This window comes from Aquila chrysaetos, chromosome 2, assembly GCF_900496995.4.
Source record: "Aquila chrysaetos chrysaetos chromosome 2, bAquChr1.4, whole genome shotgun sequence".
NCBI lineage: Eukaryota > Metazoa > Chordata > Aves > Accipitriformes > Accipitridae > Aquila > Aquila chrysaetos.
Genome location: NC_044005.1, coordinates 8,277,440 through 8,289,509, shown reverse-complemented (window position 1 = coordinate 8,289,509; position 12,070 = coordinate 8,277,440).

The following is a 12,070-nucleotide window of genomic DNA, read 5'->3' as shown; positions in this document are numbered from 1 at the left end:
CATGGCTTTGGGGTTTTGAATTAAATTAATGGTATGTATCTAGTAACACCAACTTCTGTTGTTTAATGAAGGGAAACATCACTTATTGAAAGCAAGATGGTCTCTGAGCCATTTCAGGGTGTGTGTGTATGTGCACGCAAAGCCTAATAAATACAATAGTTCCTTTAAGAGAACCTGTATATGGTTGCTTATAGCTTTCCCATACTATCACTAAAATTTTCCACTCTGAGAATTCATATAAGGCAGAGGCTGCTTAGGCTTTTTGTTTTGGTTTTGGTTACTGTGAGGTTTTTTTCTTTCTTTTTTGTTGAAAACCAGTTGAGAACAAAGTTTAGAACTTCAGAACAAGAATAAAAGAGAACAGGAAGCATATTTTCCTTTGGTGTCTTAAAATAATATTGGCAAGCCTTTTTGTTTTGTTTTGCTTTGCTTAGTTTCATTAGAAACCATGAGCATACTAGAATTTAGTGCAGGTGTGATCTTTGGGGTGCCAGCTCTGCCTTTTCCTGCTGCTGTGAAAATCCACCAAGGCTCAATTTAGTGGATTTTTCTGACTTTGGCTTTAACTGTTGATACTTTTGAAGGTGGCAGCTTCAGTCTCAGAAGATTGCACAGCCTCTGAGATGTGTGATCTCTCTTATACACAACTAGCATGGAGCACAGGCCATGCTCCCGTGGGATACCACGTGCTGCAGCCTGCAGTGGTGAAAGTGGAGCTGGACTTTCTCTTCAATTACTGCTGAAGGGTTGTGTTGCACTTGACTGGGTAAACAGAAAGGCTGTACGAGGACAGCTAGGATGACATGCAGCCAAGATGAAGGGGATAAAAAACACCCAAAACTTGAAGCAATGATGGGGCAAGGATTGGGGGAAAGAAAGGGGGAGACGAGTTTGGGAGGAGGATACAGCAAAGGAATAGAATTGGAGGAGAAAGAGTGAAGAGACAAGACAGGGTCTGAACTTGGGAAAAGGGGATAAGACAGGATTGCGTGGTACAATAGGAAAAAGAGACTAAAAACACAGCTTGGAGGGGTAGAGCTGAAGAGCTCAGGCTTATAGATGGAAGAGCAGAAGGATCTAGCTGGGATTTCCAGGGAAAAACAATGATGCTTTGGAAACTTCTATTACAACTCACTGAGCATCTTCAGACACCCGAAAATCTGGTCATGTTACTACAGTGATAAACTGGATTAGTGAGGAGCAATATACTGGGGGTAAGTAGCAGCAGTAAAAAAGGCTTGAAACTACACTTTGTCCAGCAAGGAGAAATGAACAGTGTCCACCGAGGTACTGAAGAAGGCAGGAGGTTTAGACAGCAATCAGTCAATTAAAGACTGTATCAGAAAAAGTCTGCAAAAATGGACCTTGCACAAACTCCTTAAACCTGGAAGTTAACTTCTGAATGCATAACTCTGCACTTGACGATGTTCCTGGAAAGTCATAGTTTTCTCTGTAACAAGTGATCTTTTAAAGTAATAGCTTTGAAGCACTTGGCAGTTGCTTTCCATTGACTGTAAGTGAGCCCAGTACCAAGCTGTTCTAAAAGTGTCAGCTTTATTTTACGTAAAAGTTTTCCTAAGGGCAGAAAGGCTTCTTCAGGTATGGAAAAGCAGCAGTGCCAACCAGACAATTCCTGAGGTAGGAAACAAAACAGAATGAAAAAAAGAAAATCTGCTACTTTTTTCCATAAAAAATGCAATACATAGCTATTTGGGAACCTCAGAGTATTTTAAATCCATCTCACACTGCACTCGAGTTTGTCGCCTTTAAGAAATAGCTGATGACACTGTTTTCTTTCTGCCTTTTTCCTCTCAGTTGATGGATATAGACAAGAAAGTCTTTATCAGTAAATAATAAAGCAATTATTTTTAACAATTTCAATTTCTCAGTTGAATAATGAAAAAATTATTTTTTCCGTAAGATCTCTGCAGAAAATCAGCACACCCTGTCTATGAAACATGATATGTGTAGCTCATATGCTTTTACTTCTAGTCATAATAAAAAGACCTTGCTTCACTCTCTACCATTTGCAGAGATGGTAAATGCTTTAACTCCAGTGACTGATAAGCTCATGTCAGCCTACCAAATCAGATGAATTACTATTCACCTGTACTGTTTTGGATGGCACAGTTTTTGTTTAATCCTTGAATTCTTCCTAGAATTAAAATACTTCCTACCTTCTTCCTTTATACTGAACAGGTACTGTCTGCAAGTACCCAAACTGCAAGTGGCCAGGTGGCCAGACTGATAAAAGAGGGCATCGTGCAATGGACCCGCTCAGCAGAGCTCATTATGCAGCACAGCACATTTCAAACATACCATCCGTCACGTTAAGAGTTCCATTTTGGGATGGTTGGGGTAAATGTAAGCATGCTATTAAATTCAGCTGATTTGGTGTTGCTGAATTAAACAATAAAACCAAAGACGGTCTTCAAGCTATTGATTTCTGCAATGCATTGTATGCATTTACGTAAATCTAATTAAAACACTGTGCATAACCCAATTACGAGCTATTCCCTTACAGCAAGTTTTATATTTATCTAAGCCAGGCTGTGCCAGCTGTGAGACATAACCCTGGGTTTGCAAATAGCTATTGTGTAACAGCTGAAGTGGTCAGATAAATACACTGAGCATTTTTTCTTTCTGCTAATGGATCGTGTACTTCTGGATCGGGACCATTTTTTGCCATACCAGGTTACTGAGTTTTATTTCGTTGACATATTTCTTCTATCAGGATTGCTCAGGAGATAAGTTAAATGTACAACATAAAAGGCAAGCAGTTGAGAGTCTGAGGGGCAACAGAAGACCCTCACTTTATATTCTGCTAATAACTGGGGAGGCGGGTCTGAAGAGGTAGTATTATCACTCTGAATTGCTCTTTAGGGGAGGCAGTCCCCCCTCCACTGGGAATACAGCTACATCAGCAATACAGGGGACTGGCCTTCAAATGCAAGGGTCTAATGCTAGGTGTTCTGAATAACCTTGTGCCAGCCTTGAGGTTGAATAGAGCACCTGTATTAAGAATTTGATGGGGACTGTACCAAAGTTCATTAGAATTTCCCTGACATCCCATAAATGCAGCTCCATCACCCGAGTAATAGTGGCAGAAGATGCAGCAGGGACCAGCTCTTGCCATTTTCGACCAATACTGTGCATAAATCTTCCTGCAAAAGATCTACACCATGTTTGTGACAGCAATAGCTGATGTATAATATTTTCTAACATTGGATGAAATATAAGATTCAGGGGGAGAAAACAGTAGACTCAACTTTTCTTTCCAGGAGTAGAGCCAGCCGTAAACCTCCTTGTCCCCTCCAGGACCACTTTCAAGAAGTGCCCTCACTCAAGGCTCAAATCTATGCTCTCCACAGTTTATGACAAAGAGCTAACACAGAAGAACCCTTCCTAAGGCTGGGCAAAAGTAGGAGGATAAACCTGGATGAACCACATAAGAGAAGGAGTAGCAGAGTAGGAAAGCCCAGTTAGGCATATGCAGAGGCAGAGAGAGGAGAAGGGGAAAGGAGAAGACAGGGAGGCAGAGCACTGATGAGGGTGATACAGAGCCAAAGGGACTGTGAGAAGCATGGGTGGGACAGCACAGAGCAACAGTGGGAAGAAAGGATGCAAGACTTCCTCCAGTGAGTCACTCACTATTTCATCCCTCTAAGGCAGGAATTGATGCTGTTGGGTGGAAAGCCCAGCCAAGTCCTCACCTATGACTCTCAATAAATTCTCTTCCATTCCCCTTCCCCTTCCCCTTCCCCTTCCCCTGTTTCCTAGATGTCAGAGGCTCACAGGGACAGCTTAGCTGGCCAGCAGCTTCATATCTCTCCCTACTCAAGTAGCACTTTCCCAAGCAACGCTTCAGCTCCCAGCACCGTGACTGCAGAGGCGAAGCTGCTGGCTGCAGAGCAGTCTCTCCTCATGCGACCTTTAAGCGTAGGCTTAGTACAGTGCTACAAGCATTCCCTGGGGCAAGTGAGATTGACATGGCACCTGAGCACATGTACTACCCCACTCTGGGATTTCAAACTACATGCCATTCCCTTCCAGTTGGAGACAAGTTTATGAGCTTGAGCAGGCAATAAAAGCTTCTCTCCATGCTAATGAAATGTCCAAGTCCTGATGGATTAGTAGTTTTCATATCAGATTAAATCTGCATTTTTGCTGATAAAGACACAGAAGTCACTCCTAATAGGCTTTCAGTTTTTGTTAGCAAAAATACATCTCTATAGAGCACAGCGCCTATGGGATACAAACGGGACAGAAAAGGCACTAACACATTATGATGGACTGCTCAAAAACTCTGCTTTCCTCCAACTGGCCAGAACACAGCCAGGCAACGTGCAGAAGGCTATTGCTGATGTAGAGGAACCCTGTGGGCACTTTTCTAGAAGCCCATGCACAGCCACCCCACCTCTGGTCTCTGCAGCAGTCCCCAGAGCTGTTCTGCAACCATGGTCACGTACGGGACCCCTGGAGCCAGGGGATATTCTCTTACTCACTTCAAAGAGTTCAGGCCCTTTTGATAGTAGAAGCTACTCCACGTGTCTCTTTGTGAAGTCTCTGAATGAACAGAGATCCCAAACTCAGTGCCTCACTGGTAACTTTCCACCCTAAAGAACTGCAAGCATTATTTTGGGATACAACACCAACCAGGCAATTCCTCCAGAAAGCTGCTTGGGCCATGTCTGTGCTGCTAAAGGAAACAGCCTCAGACACCAAGAGCAAGTGGAACCAGCTGGCTCACATCTACGCTGTTTAGAGCTTACCCTTTCCATCCCCAATTTGTCTAGAAATGAGTTGGAGATGTCGACAACAGAGTTGGAGAGTGAGTTATCAGCTAAGCAATGTGGACGATAGGAGTCCAGCTCTTAAGCTGGCTCCCTGTCTTTCGTTGAGCAGCACAGGTATTCCCTAGAAGCCTGGCGAAGGGTAGGGCATTGCTGTGTGGTTGGACTATGAAAACACAGAGCAACCCCGTGGTGCTGGAGAGCAAAGCCTACGCACGAGGTGGTGGCATAGCGTGGAGGTGCTGTAAGACTCCACTCGCAGCCTTGAATTCCTGGCTGCAGATCCTCCGCCTGCAGCGCTCCATAGGTGCCCACATGCTGAATCTCAGAGCCTGGATCCCCCGTCTCGGGCACCTCACTGTATTGGTTTTGTTGGCAAGGTTTTGGTAGTGGGGGGGGGGGGTTACAGGGGTGGCTTCTGTAAGAAGTTGCTGGAAGCTTCCCCTGTGTTCGAGAGAGAGCCAATACCAGCCGGCTCTAAGACGGACCCGCCGCCGGCCAAGGCCGAGCCCATCAGCGATAGTGGTAACACCTCTGTGATAACATTTTTAAGAAGGAAAAATAGTTGGGACAGGCAGATTCGGCAGCCGGAGAGAGGAGTGAGAACACGTAAGATAAACAACCCTGCGGACACCAAGGTCAGTGCAGAAGGAGGGGGAGGAGGTGCTCCAGGCGCCGGAGCAGAGATTCCCCTGCGGCCCGTGGGGAAGACCATGGTGAGGCAGGCTGTCCCCCTGCAGCCCAGGGAGGTCCACGGTGGAGCAGATATCCACCTACAGCCCGGGGAGGACCCCACACTGGAGCAGGTGGATGCCCAAAGGAGGCTGTGACCCTGTGGGAACCCCGCGCTGGAGCAGGCTCCTGGCAGGACCTGCGGATCTGTGGAGAGAGGAGCCCACGGAGCAGGTTTTCTGGCAGGACTTGTGACCCCGTGGGGGACCCACGCTGGAGCAGTGTGCTCCTGAAGGACTGCACACTGTGGAAAGGACCCATGCTGGAGCAGTTCGTGAAGAACTGCAGCCCGTGGGAATGGCCCACATTGGAGAAGTTCGTGGAGGACTGTCTCCCGTGGGTGGGACCCCACGCTGGAGCAGGGAAGAGTGTGATGAGTCCTGCCCCTGAGGAGGATGAAGCGGCAGAAAACAACGTGTGATGAACTGACCGTAAACCCCATCCCCGTCCCCCTGTGCCGCTGGGGGGGTTGGTAGAGAAGCCGGGAGTGAAGTTGTGCCCGGGAAGAAGGGAGGGGTGGAGGGAAGGTGTTCTGAGATTTGGTTTTATTTCTCATTACCCTACTCTGGTTGATTTGTAATAAAGTGAGTTAATTTTCCCCAAGTTGAGTCTGTTTTGCCCGTGACGGTAAGTGATGAGTGATATCTCTCCTGTCCTTATCTCGACCCACAAGCTCTTTGTTATATTTTCTCTCCCCTGTCCAGCTGAGGAGGGGGAGTGATAGAACGGCTTTGGTGGGCACCTGGCAACCAGCCAGGGTCAACCCATCACACTCACCATTCCCGTGCAGCAGTGCTTTGGCATACGTCCCATTGCGCTTTCCAAGCATGTTAAAGCCCCTGCACGTGCCAACCCTTTTGGTGATTCTTCTGGTGGTTTAACATACAGGACAAAATCGACTCAACCAAAGGGTACTTTGTACACACAGCTGAATTTTTTTTTATTATTCTTTACCTTTTGCAAACTTTTCTATTTGTTATTTTGGACTTTAATAGAGTGATGCCATTTTCCATTTCAATCAGTGCTCCAGCTTGCTCCCCCACTTCCATTTCTGACTGAGTCTAAGGTAACTTTCAGAAAAGAAGGAAAAGAGATAGATGAATTATGGCACTTGAAGTCGGAGAAAAAATTCTGAAAGGAAAATGTAATTAAGAAATAAATTGAAAAATGGAAGCACCTGTGATACAGTGGCCAGGAATGATTATTTTAGAAGGAAACCATCACAGGCAGCTTAATTCCATTTCATTCTGTTGTTCTCAGGATTTGTGCTGTTTGCTCATTTATTTGGATAAAATGTAAACCTCTTCTACTTGCATTGTTAAATGTAATGAGTATTATTTTGCATTTAATTAAAATACTGACACATTCCCACTGATGGAAAAGTTTCCATTGCTTTTCAGAAAACACTAGGTCATTTGATTTATAGAACATAGTTATTAACTGCTCGGCAAATACCTGGAATGGAAATAGTTTTACCTATTGGGAAAAGCACTACCGCTCCTGTAAAAACAAAGGTTTTAAAGAGATTGAAACGTCTGGAAGAAATTCAAGATGGGAAGGAAAAATATGCAGGAGGGTGACTACAAAAATGGTAAAGTGGCATTTTGAGGGTTTGATCAATGACTGATACAAATATAGTTTTACATGGAAATGTGAGTACCCTGGGACAGGAAGCACTGCTGGACCTTTGTAAAGTTTGGATTCAGTAGCTGGTTACCCAGGCTGAAGTGGGATGAGTTGCAATAAAAGCACTGACATCTGAAAAATGACATCGAGGGACTGAGCCAAAGCTTCCCACAGTCTGAACTCGCATGGTATAAAGGAGAGCCTTTTCTTAAATGAGTTTGCTACTTTTCCAGTAGCATTTAAAGCTGCTTCGTTGCTATGGGAGACGGTGAGCAGAGCAGGAGAAAAATCCAAAATTGACCCGAAGTCCAAAATTACAAGTCAGAAAAGTTCTGCTTAACAGCAACCCTGTGCTGTCAACCTCTTTCAGCTACCTCCTGACATTTCTTCTTTAGCTCAACACCAAAACTACTCTTCCCAGTACTGGACTTCTCATTCCTACCAAAGACTGGCTAAGCATCTAGAAATCAGGCAGGGCAGTGACTCTGGAAATGCCTGCTCTGTTCAGAGCTACACCTAACAAACTTACAGATGAGGCCTATCTTCTCTGGTCATTTTTTAAAAATAAAAGAACTCCATTTTTGTGGGAGACTGAAAGAGTTAATGTCTCAAACGTTGTGGTGGGGCGAGTTCTGCTTAAAGACAAACTCTGCCTAAGAACAAACCCTGCAGAGCAAGGAACCCAGGTGAAAAGCCCATCAGCTCAGACATCAGCAACAGGAGGGGGAGGGCGTGCTGGAGGGTGCGCAGCTCCTTCTTCTGATGAGACGTTCTGATACAAAGATCAAACAATGGCCAGGTCTGCAGGGAAGAAGTTACTTCCCAGATGACTCCCAAGCCCAAAGGCTCACAAACTGCTCATTAGACTAATAAGTTCAAGTGCCCGCCCGAAGGAGGGGCAAGGATGATAAAAGGACACCAACTGAAGCCCTGGGTGCGCAAGCCCACCGGGACCGGACCCCTCGGCTGACTGGACCAACGCTGGACCCAGGACCAGTGAAATCTTTCTCTCTTCCTTTTTCTCTCTCTGTCTTCTCTCTTTCCTTTTCCTTTTCTACAATCCCTACACCTCATCCGTTTCAAGATATAAACCGTTGACCAAGTCTGAGACTAAGAGTGGATCCAGCCGCCCCCAGACCCTTCTCTGAGGAGGAGTCTGGAAAGCAAGGGGGTCTGCTCTGAACCTCGTGACTCAACGGGAGGGATCTCCTTATTCCCTGAATCGATGTATATGGTTACATGGTTTACAGAAGTAGTCCCATGCCAATTCCTGTTGTGATAAACCCTGCCACCTACTTTTATGCCTCCCTAGTTCAGTTTGCTTCTGTCATGAATAAAATCTTTAACTGATCATTTGGTGTCATTTCACCTTAATTTAGCCTGAGGGAATTCCGAATTAAACAGGACTCCCTGGTCTGTCCAGCCCAGGTCGTGACAATTTTTCAGGGCTTTTTTTGTCTGGAACAAGACAGGAACAGGAGATCTGCTGTAGCTATCTCTATGCTACAAAGGAGGGAACTGGTTCCTTCATTTCTTGATGGTTTTGATCATCACTATGTGATGGCATCATTCAGGAGGTACCTTGATATGATGGGAACAGATTCTATCCTGGGTTACTGTATGAGCATTAGAGCTTGTCTCTAGCCCCTCACACTTGTTGGTCCCTCTCACAGGGCCTGGAAGCGAGGTCCTGTAGAAGATCTTGTCTAGTAACACAAAAATACATTTCTCAGATGGATCTGGAGCCATCCCATCACCACAGAGCATTAAATGCTGTCACTATTTTTCCCAAAGTTGCAGGAAACTTCTGTCCACTTTTCTTTTAGATTATCAGGCACAGGGAATCTTTGGTAGAAATGAACATCACGGAGTAAGAAACACTGCCTGAATGTGTCAGTATTCCTACTTCCTAGACAAGCTGGTGCCTTTTTTTTTTTTAACCTCTAAAGATAGAGGGATGTGTCATGTCTAATAGTTACACCTCAAAGTATTTCAACATGCCTTAATTAAAATGCTGAGGAAAAACAAATCACTTCTGAGCAGGTCATGAATACAACAGGTGCTATAAGCAATCTCAATTCACAACTTCTTAACAGCACTTTTAGTACTCTGTTCACTTCTGTGCTATTACATATTTATCAATACAACCTTAACAGCTGAAAAAAGATTGAAGCTGCATAATCCCACTAGAGCATCACAAGGGAAGCCAGAGAAATGCATGAGATGACATTAATCTAGTTACTAGGTTTATTAAATCTAAAGTACTTGTTAAAAGTGGAGATGAAAATTTTAAAATTGCTGCAATTAATTGTTGCTAGAACTCTGAGACTCTGAGACAGCAACAACCTGCATAAAGAATAACTGAGCTGAATTTATAGCATTTATGTTGTCTTCAGCCTCCCTGAAAAACATGCACAGAATCTAGTTAGCAATACATCAGACCTGGTAGGAATCCAGAACTGGTCTAGACAGCAAGGTTTCAAGTACTGGTGTCTCTGCCCCCAGAGCTGGGCAAATTATTATGGATTTGGAAGTTTTTCACACAGCAACTCTGGGAACTACAGCAGTTGAAAGTTTTGTGAAAGACTGTTTTTACACTAGAAAATTACACTCTAGCAGATTGGAACCATATTGTGAGGATAGGGACAATTCTGAGGAAAAAAAAAAACAAAACCCAGCAACAAACCAACGCATAAAAGTGTTTTCAAAACAAGTATTTCAATGTTGTTGCAACCAAACAGAATCACAGGCTCACAGAATGGATGAGGCTGGAAGGGATCCCCGGAGACTGCCTAGTCCCGTGCCCGTGCGCAAGCAGGGTCTCCTAGAGCAGGTTGCTCAGGGCTGCTCGTCTACCAAGCCTGTTGTTTCACCCGTTCTCCTAGAACATGGCCCACCTGCATTTTACAAAAGTTCTCAGACACTTGTGAAATGAACATTGATGGTCAGGTCCATGGATTTCTTAAGGTTAGAATATGAAGTTTATTGATAACGAGCCCTGTTTCAATATATTTAGGAATGTACTGGCTGATAACCAACAGTTGTAGCTGATTGAGGAAGTAGAGAAATCCTGAGTAATTTCAAAAATTTGTTTCCCAAATATTTGGCTCAGTGGAATCATGGGAAGACTGTAGTCTTTTACGGACTGCACAAAGTATGTGCACAGAGTGGACACATTTATGAATGTTTGTTTTTAATACAGTAGCATGGATCAGTACTGAGCTCTTACTATGGTTCTGTGCATCTCAGCCTTTGGGGGTCTGGAGAGCAGTCAAAGGCCACTGCTCTGAAGGAAAGACACAAATGATTTCTTCAAATGACCACTTGATGTCACTTGACACCATGCTAATAAACTTGATGAAGCCCACTTCTGGGCAATAAACAAAGGTTCTGAGACTAATGTGTCTGAAAATGGGAAAGCAAGATGCTAAAAAAGTACTATAAAAAGATTGTGGTTTTTTGTTATGGGTTTGTCTACTGTTCTTGTAAACCAGTGTTGACAACTGCTAAATTACTTACAAATATACAATCTTTCTTGTCCAGAGAAGTATAGGTACCCGCTTTCTCTTCCAGAGAGAGTCTAAGACTAAGAGTTATTACGTTAGGATGTGTTCCTCAATTTTTGGGTGCCGAGTTTTGAAGAGGCATCAAAGAGACACAGATGTTTCTAGATTACCCGTCCAAAAATAAGATTCCATTAACAATCCAGTGTCACTAGTCACTTTGAAAGTTTTGGCTAAGCCTCAGGTTTTCTCTCCCCTACAGCTTCATTCCTTACTAACACAGTGAATTTCACATTTCCCATGCATATGAAATACCAGCTCTGAAAACTAAGGCAAGATGCCATATTTCCTAATCTATCTAGTCCAAAGTAAAGTGAATTATTGTTCCCCGACAGCATTTTTCGTACATCAGCATGACCTGAATTCTAATAAATTCACATGATCACAACCTTACAGTCTCTCCTCTTCCACTTTCCATTTATGTACTGCTGGGACATTGATTTATTTGTGACAGAAACCTTTATCCTGAGACTTGTATATGTTGGTTTTATCCCCTGGTATTCACCAGCCAGGTGGTCTTGCCAGGAAATAGATCTGACTGTCTGTAAAATAAATGTTAACCCAGGATGTTTTCAATCCCAGAGCTGGTTGAAATATTTTAGCCAGTAGAGATTTTCCTTGCAGCTTCATTGAAAGTGAAATGCTCCTCTGGATATTGTTTTCAAACTATTATTAGATAGAAAAAAGTAAATGACTTATTGAGGTTGTCCCATTTTGTTTTGAAAATGTCACAAGAGATTTGTTCTTACTTTAATCAAAGCAAAATGAATGAGTCGTATTGAACTATATTTATAAAATATTTTATATTAGTTTTGATGTCTTTTTAGCATTTGAGTGGTTCCAAATTTAAACAGTTTGGAACCTCCATTATCCAAAATTTTGAAGAATAGAATAGATTCTGCTTCTTGTTTGCCTTTCAGCATTGGCATTTATTACAGAAAGAAAATAGCCAGCCCAGTGATACGAATGTTAGGCACTTGGTCTCATTTATGTAATGTTTTACTTGGGGACTATACAGTCTCACCTGGATAACAAGCTTTTCCTTGGCAAGGTAGTCTAAATCAATACCAATAGGCCAGTTGCACTCCTCATTCAGTGTAAGTCAACTGAAGACAGCAGAAACTCAATCCGTACTCTCAAGGACTGTCTAAAACCCCTCCAGGTATCTCATTTATGATTTGTTGTGCCTTATCAGCTATCACTCTTCCTGTCCTGACCCTCAATTCTTTGCTCATGCTGGAAGGAGCCACGGTGGATCCTTCTATGAGAACTCCTTCAAGAAATGTGGGGGAGATGTGGAACCTTCCCAAAAACCTTCAAGGATGATGAAGTGATGCATTTAATCTCAACAACTGT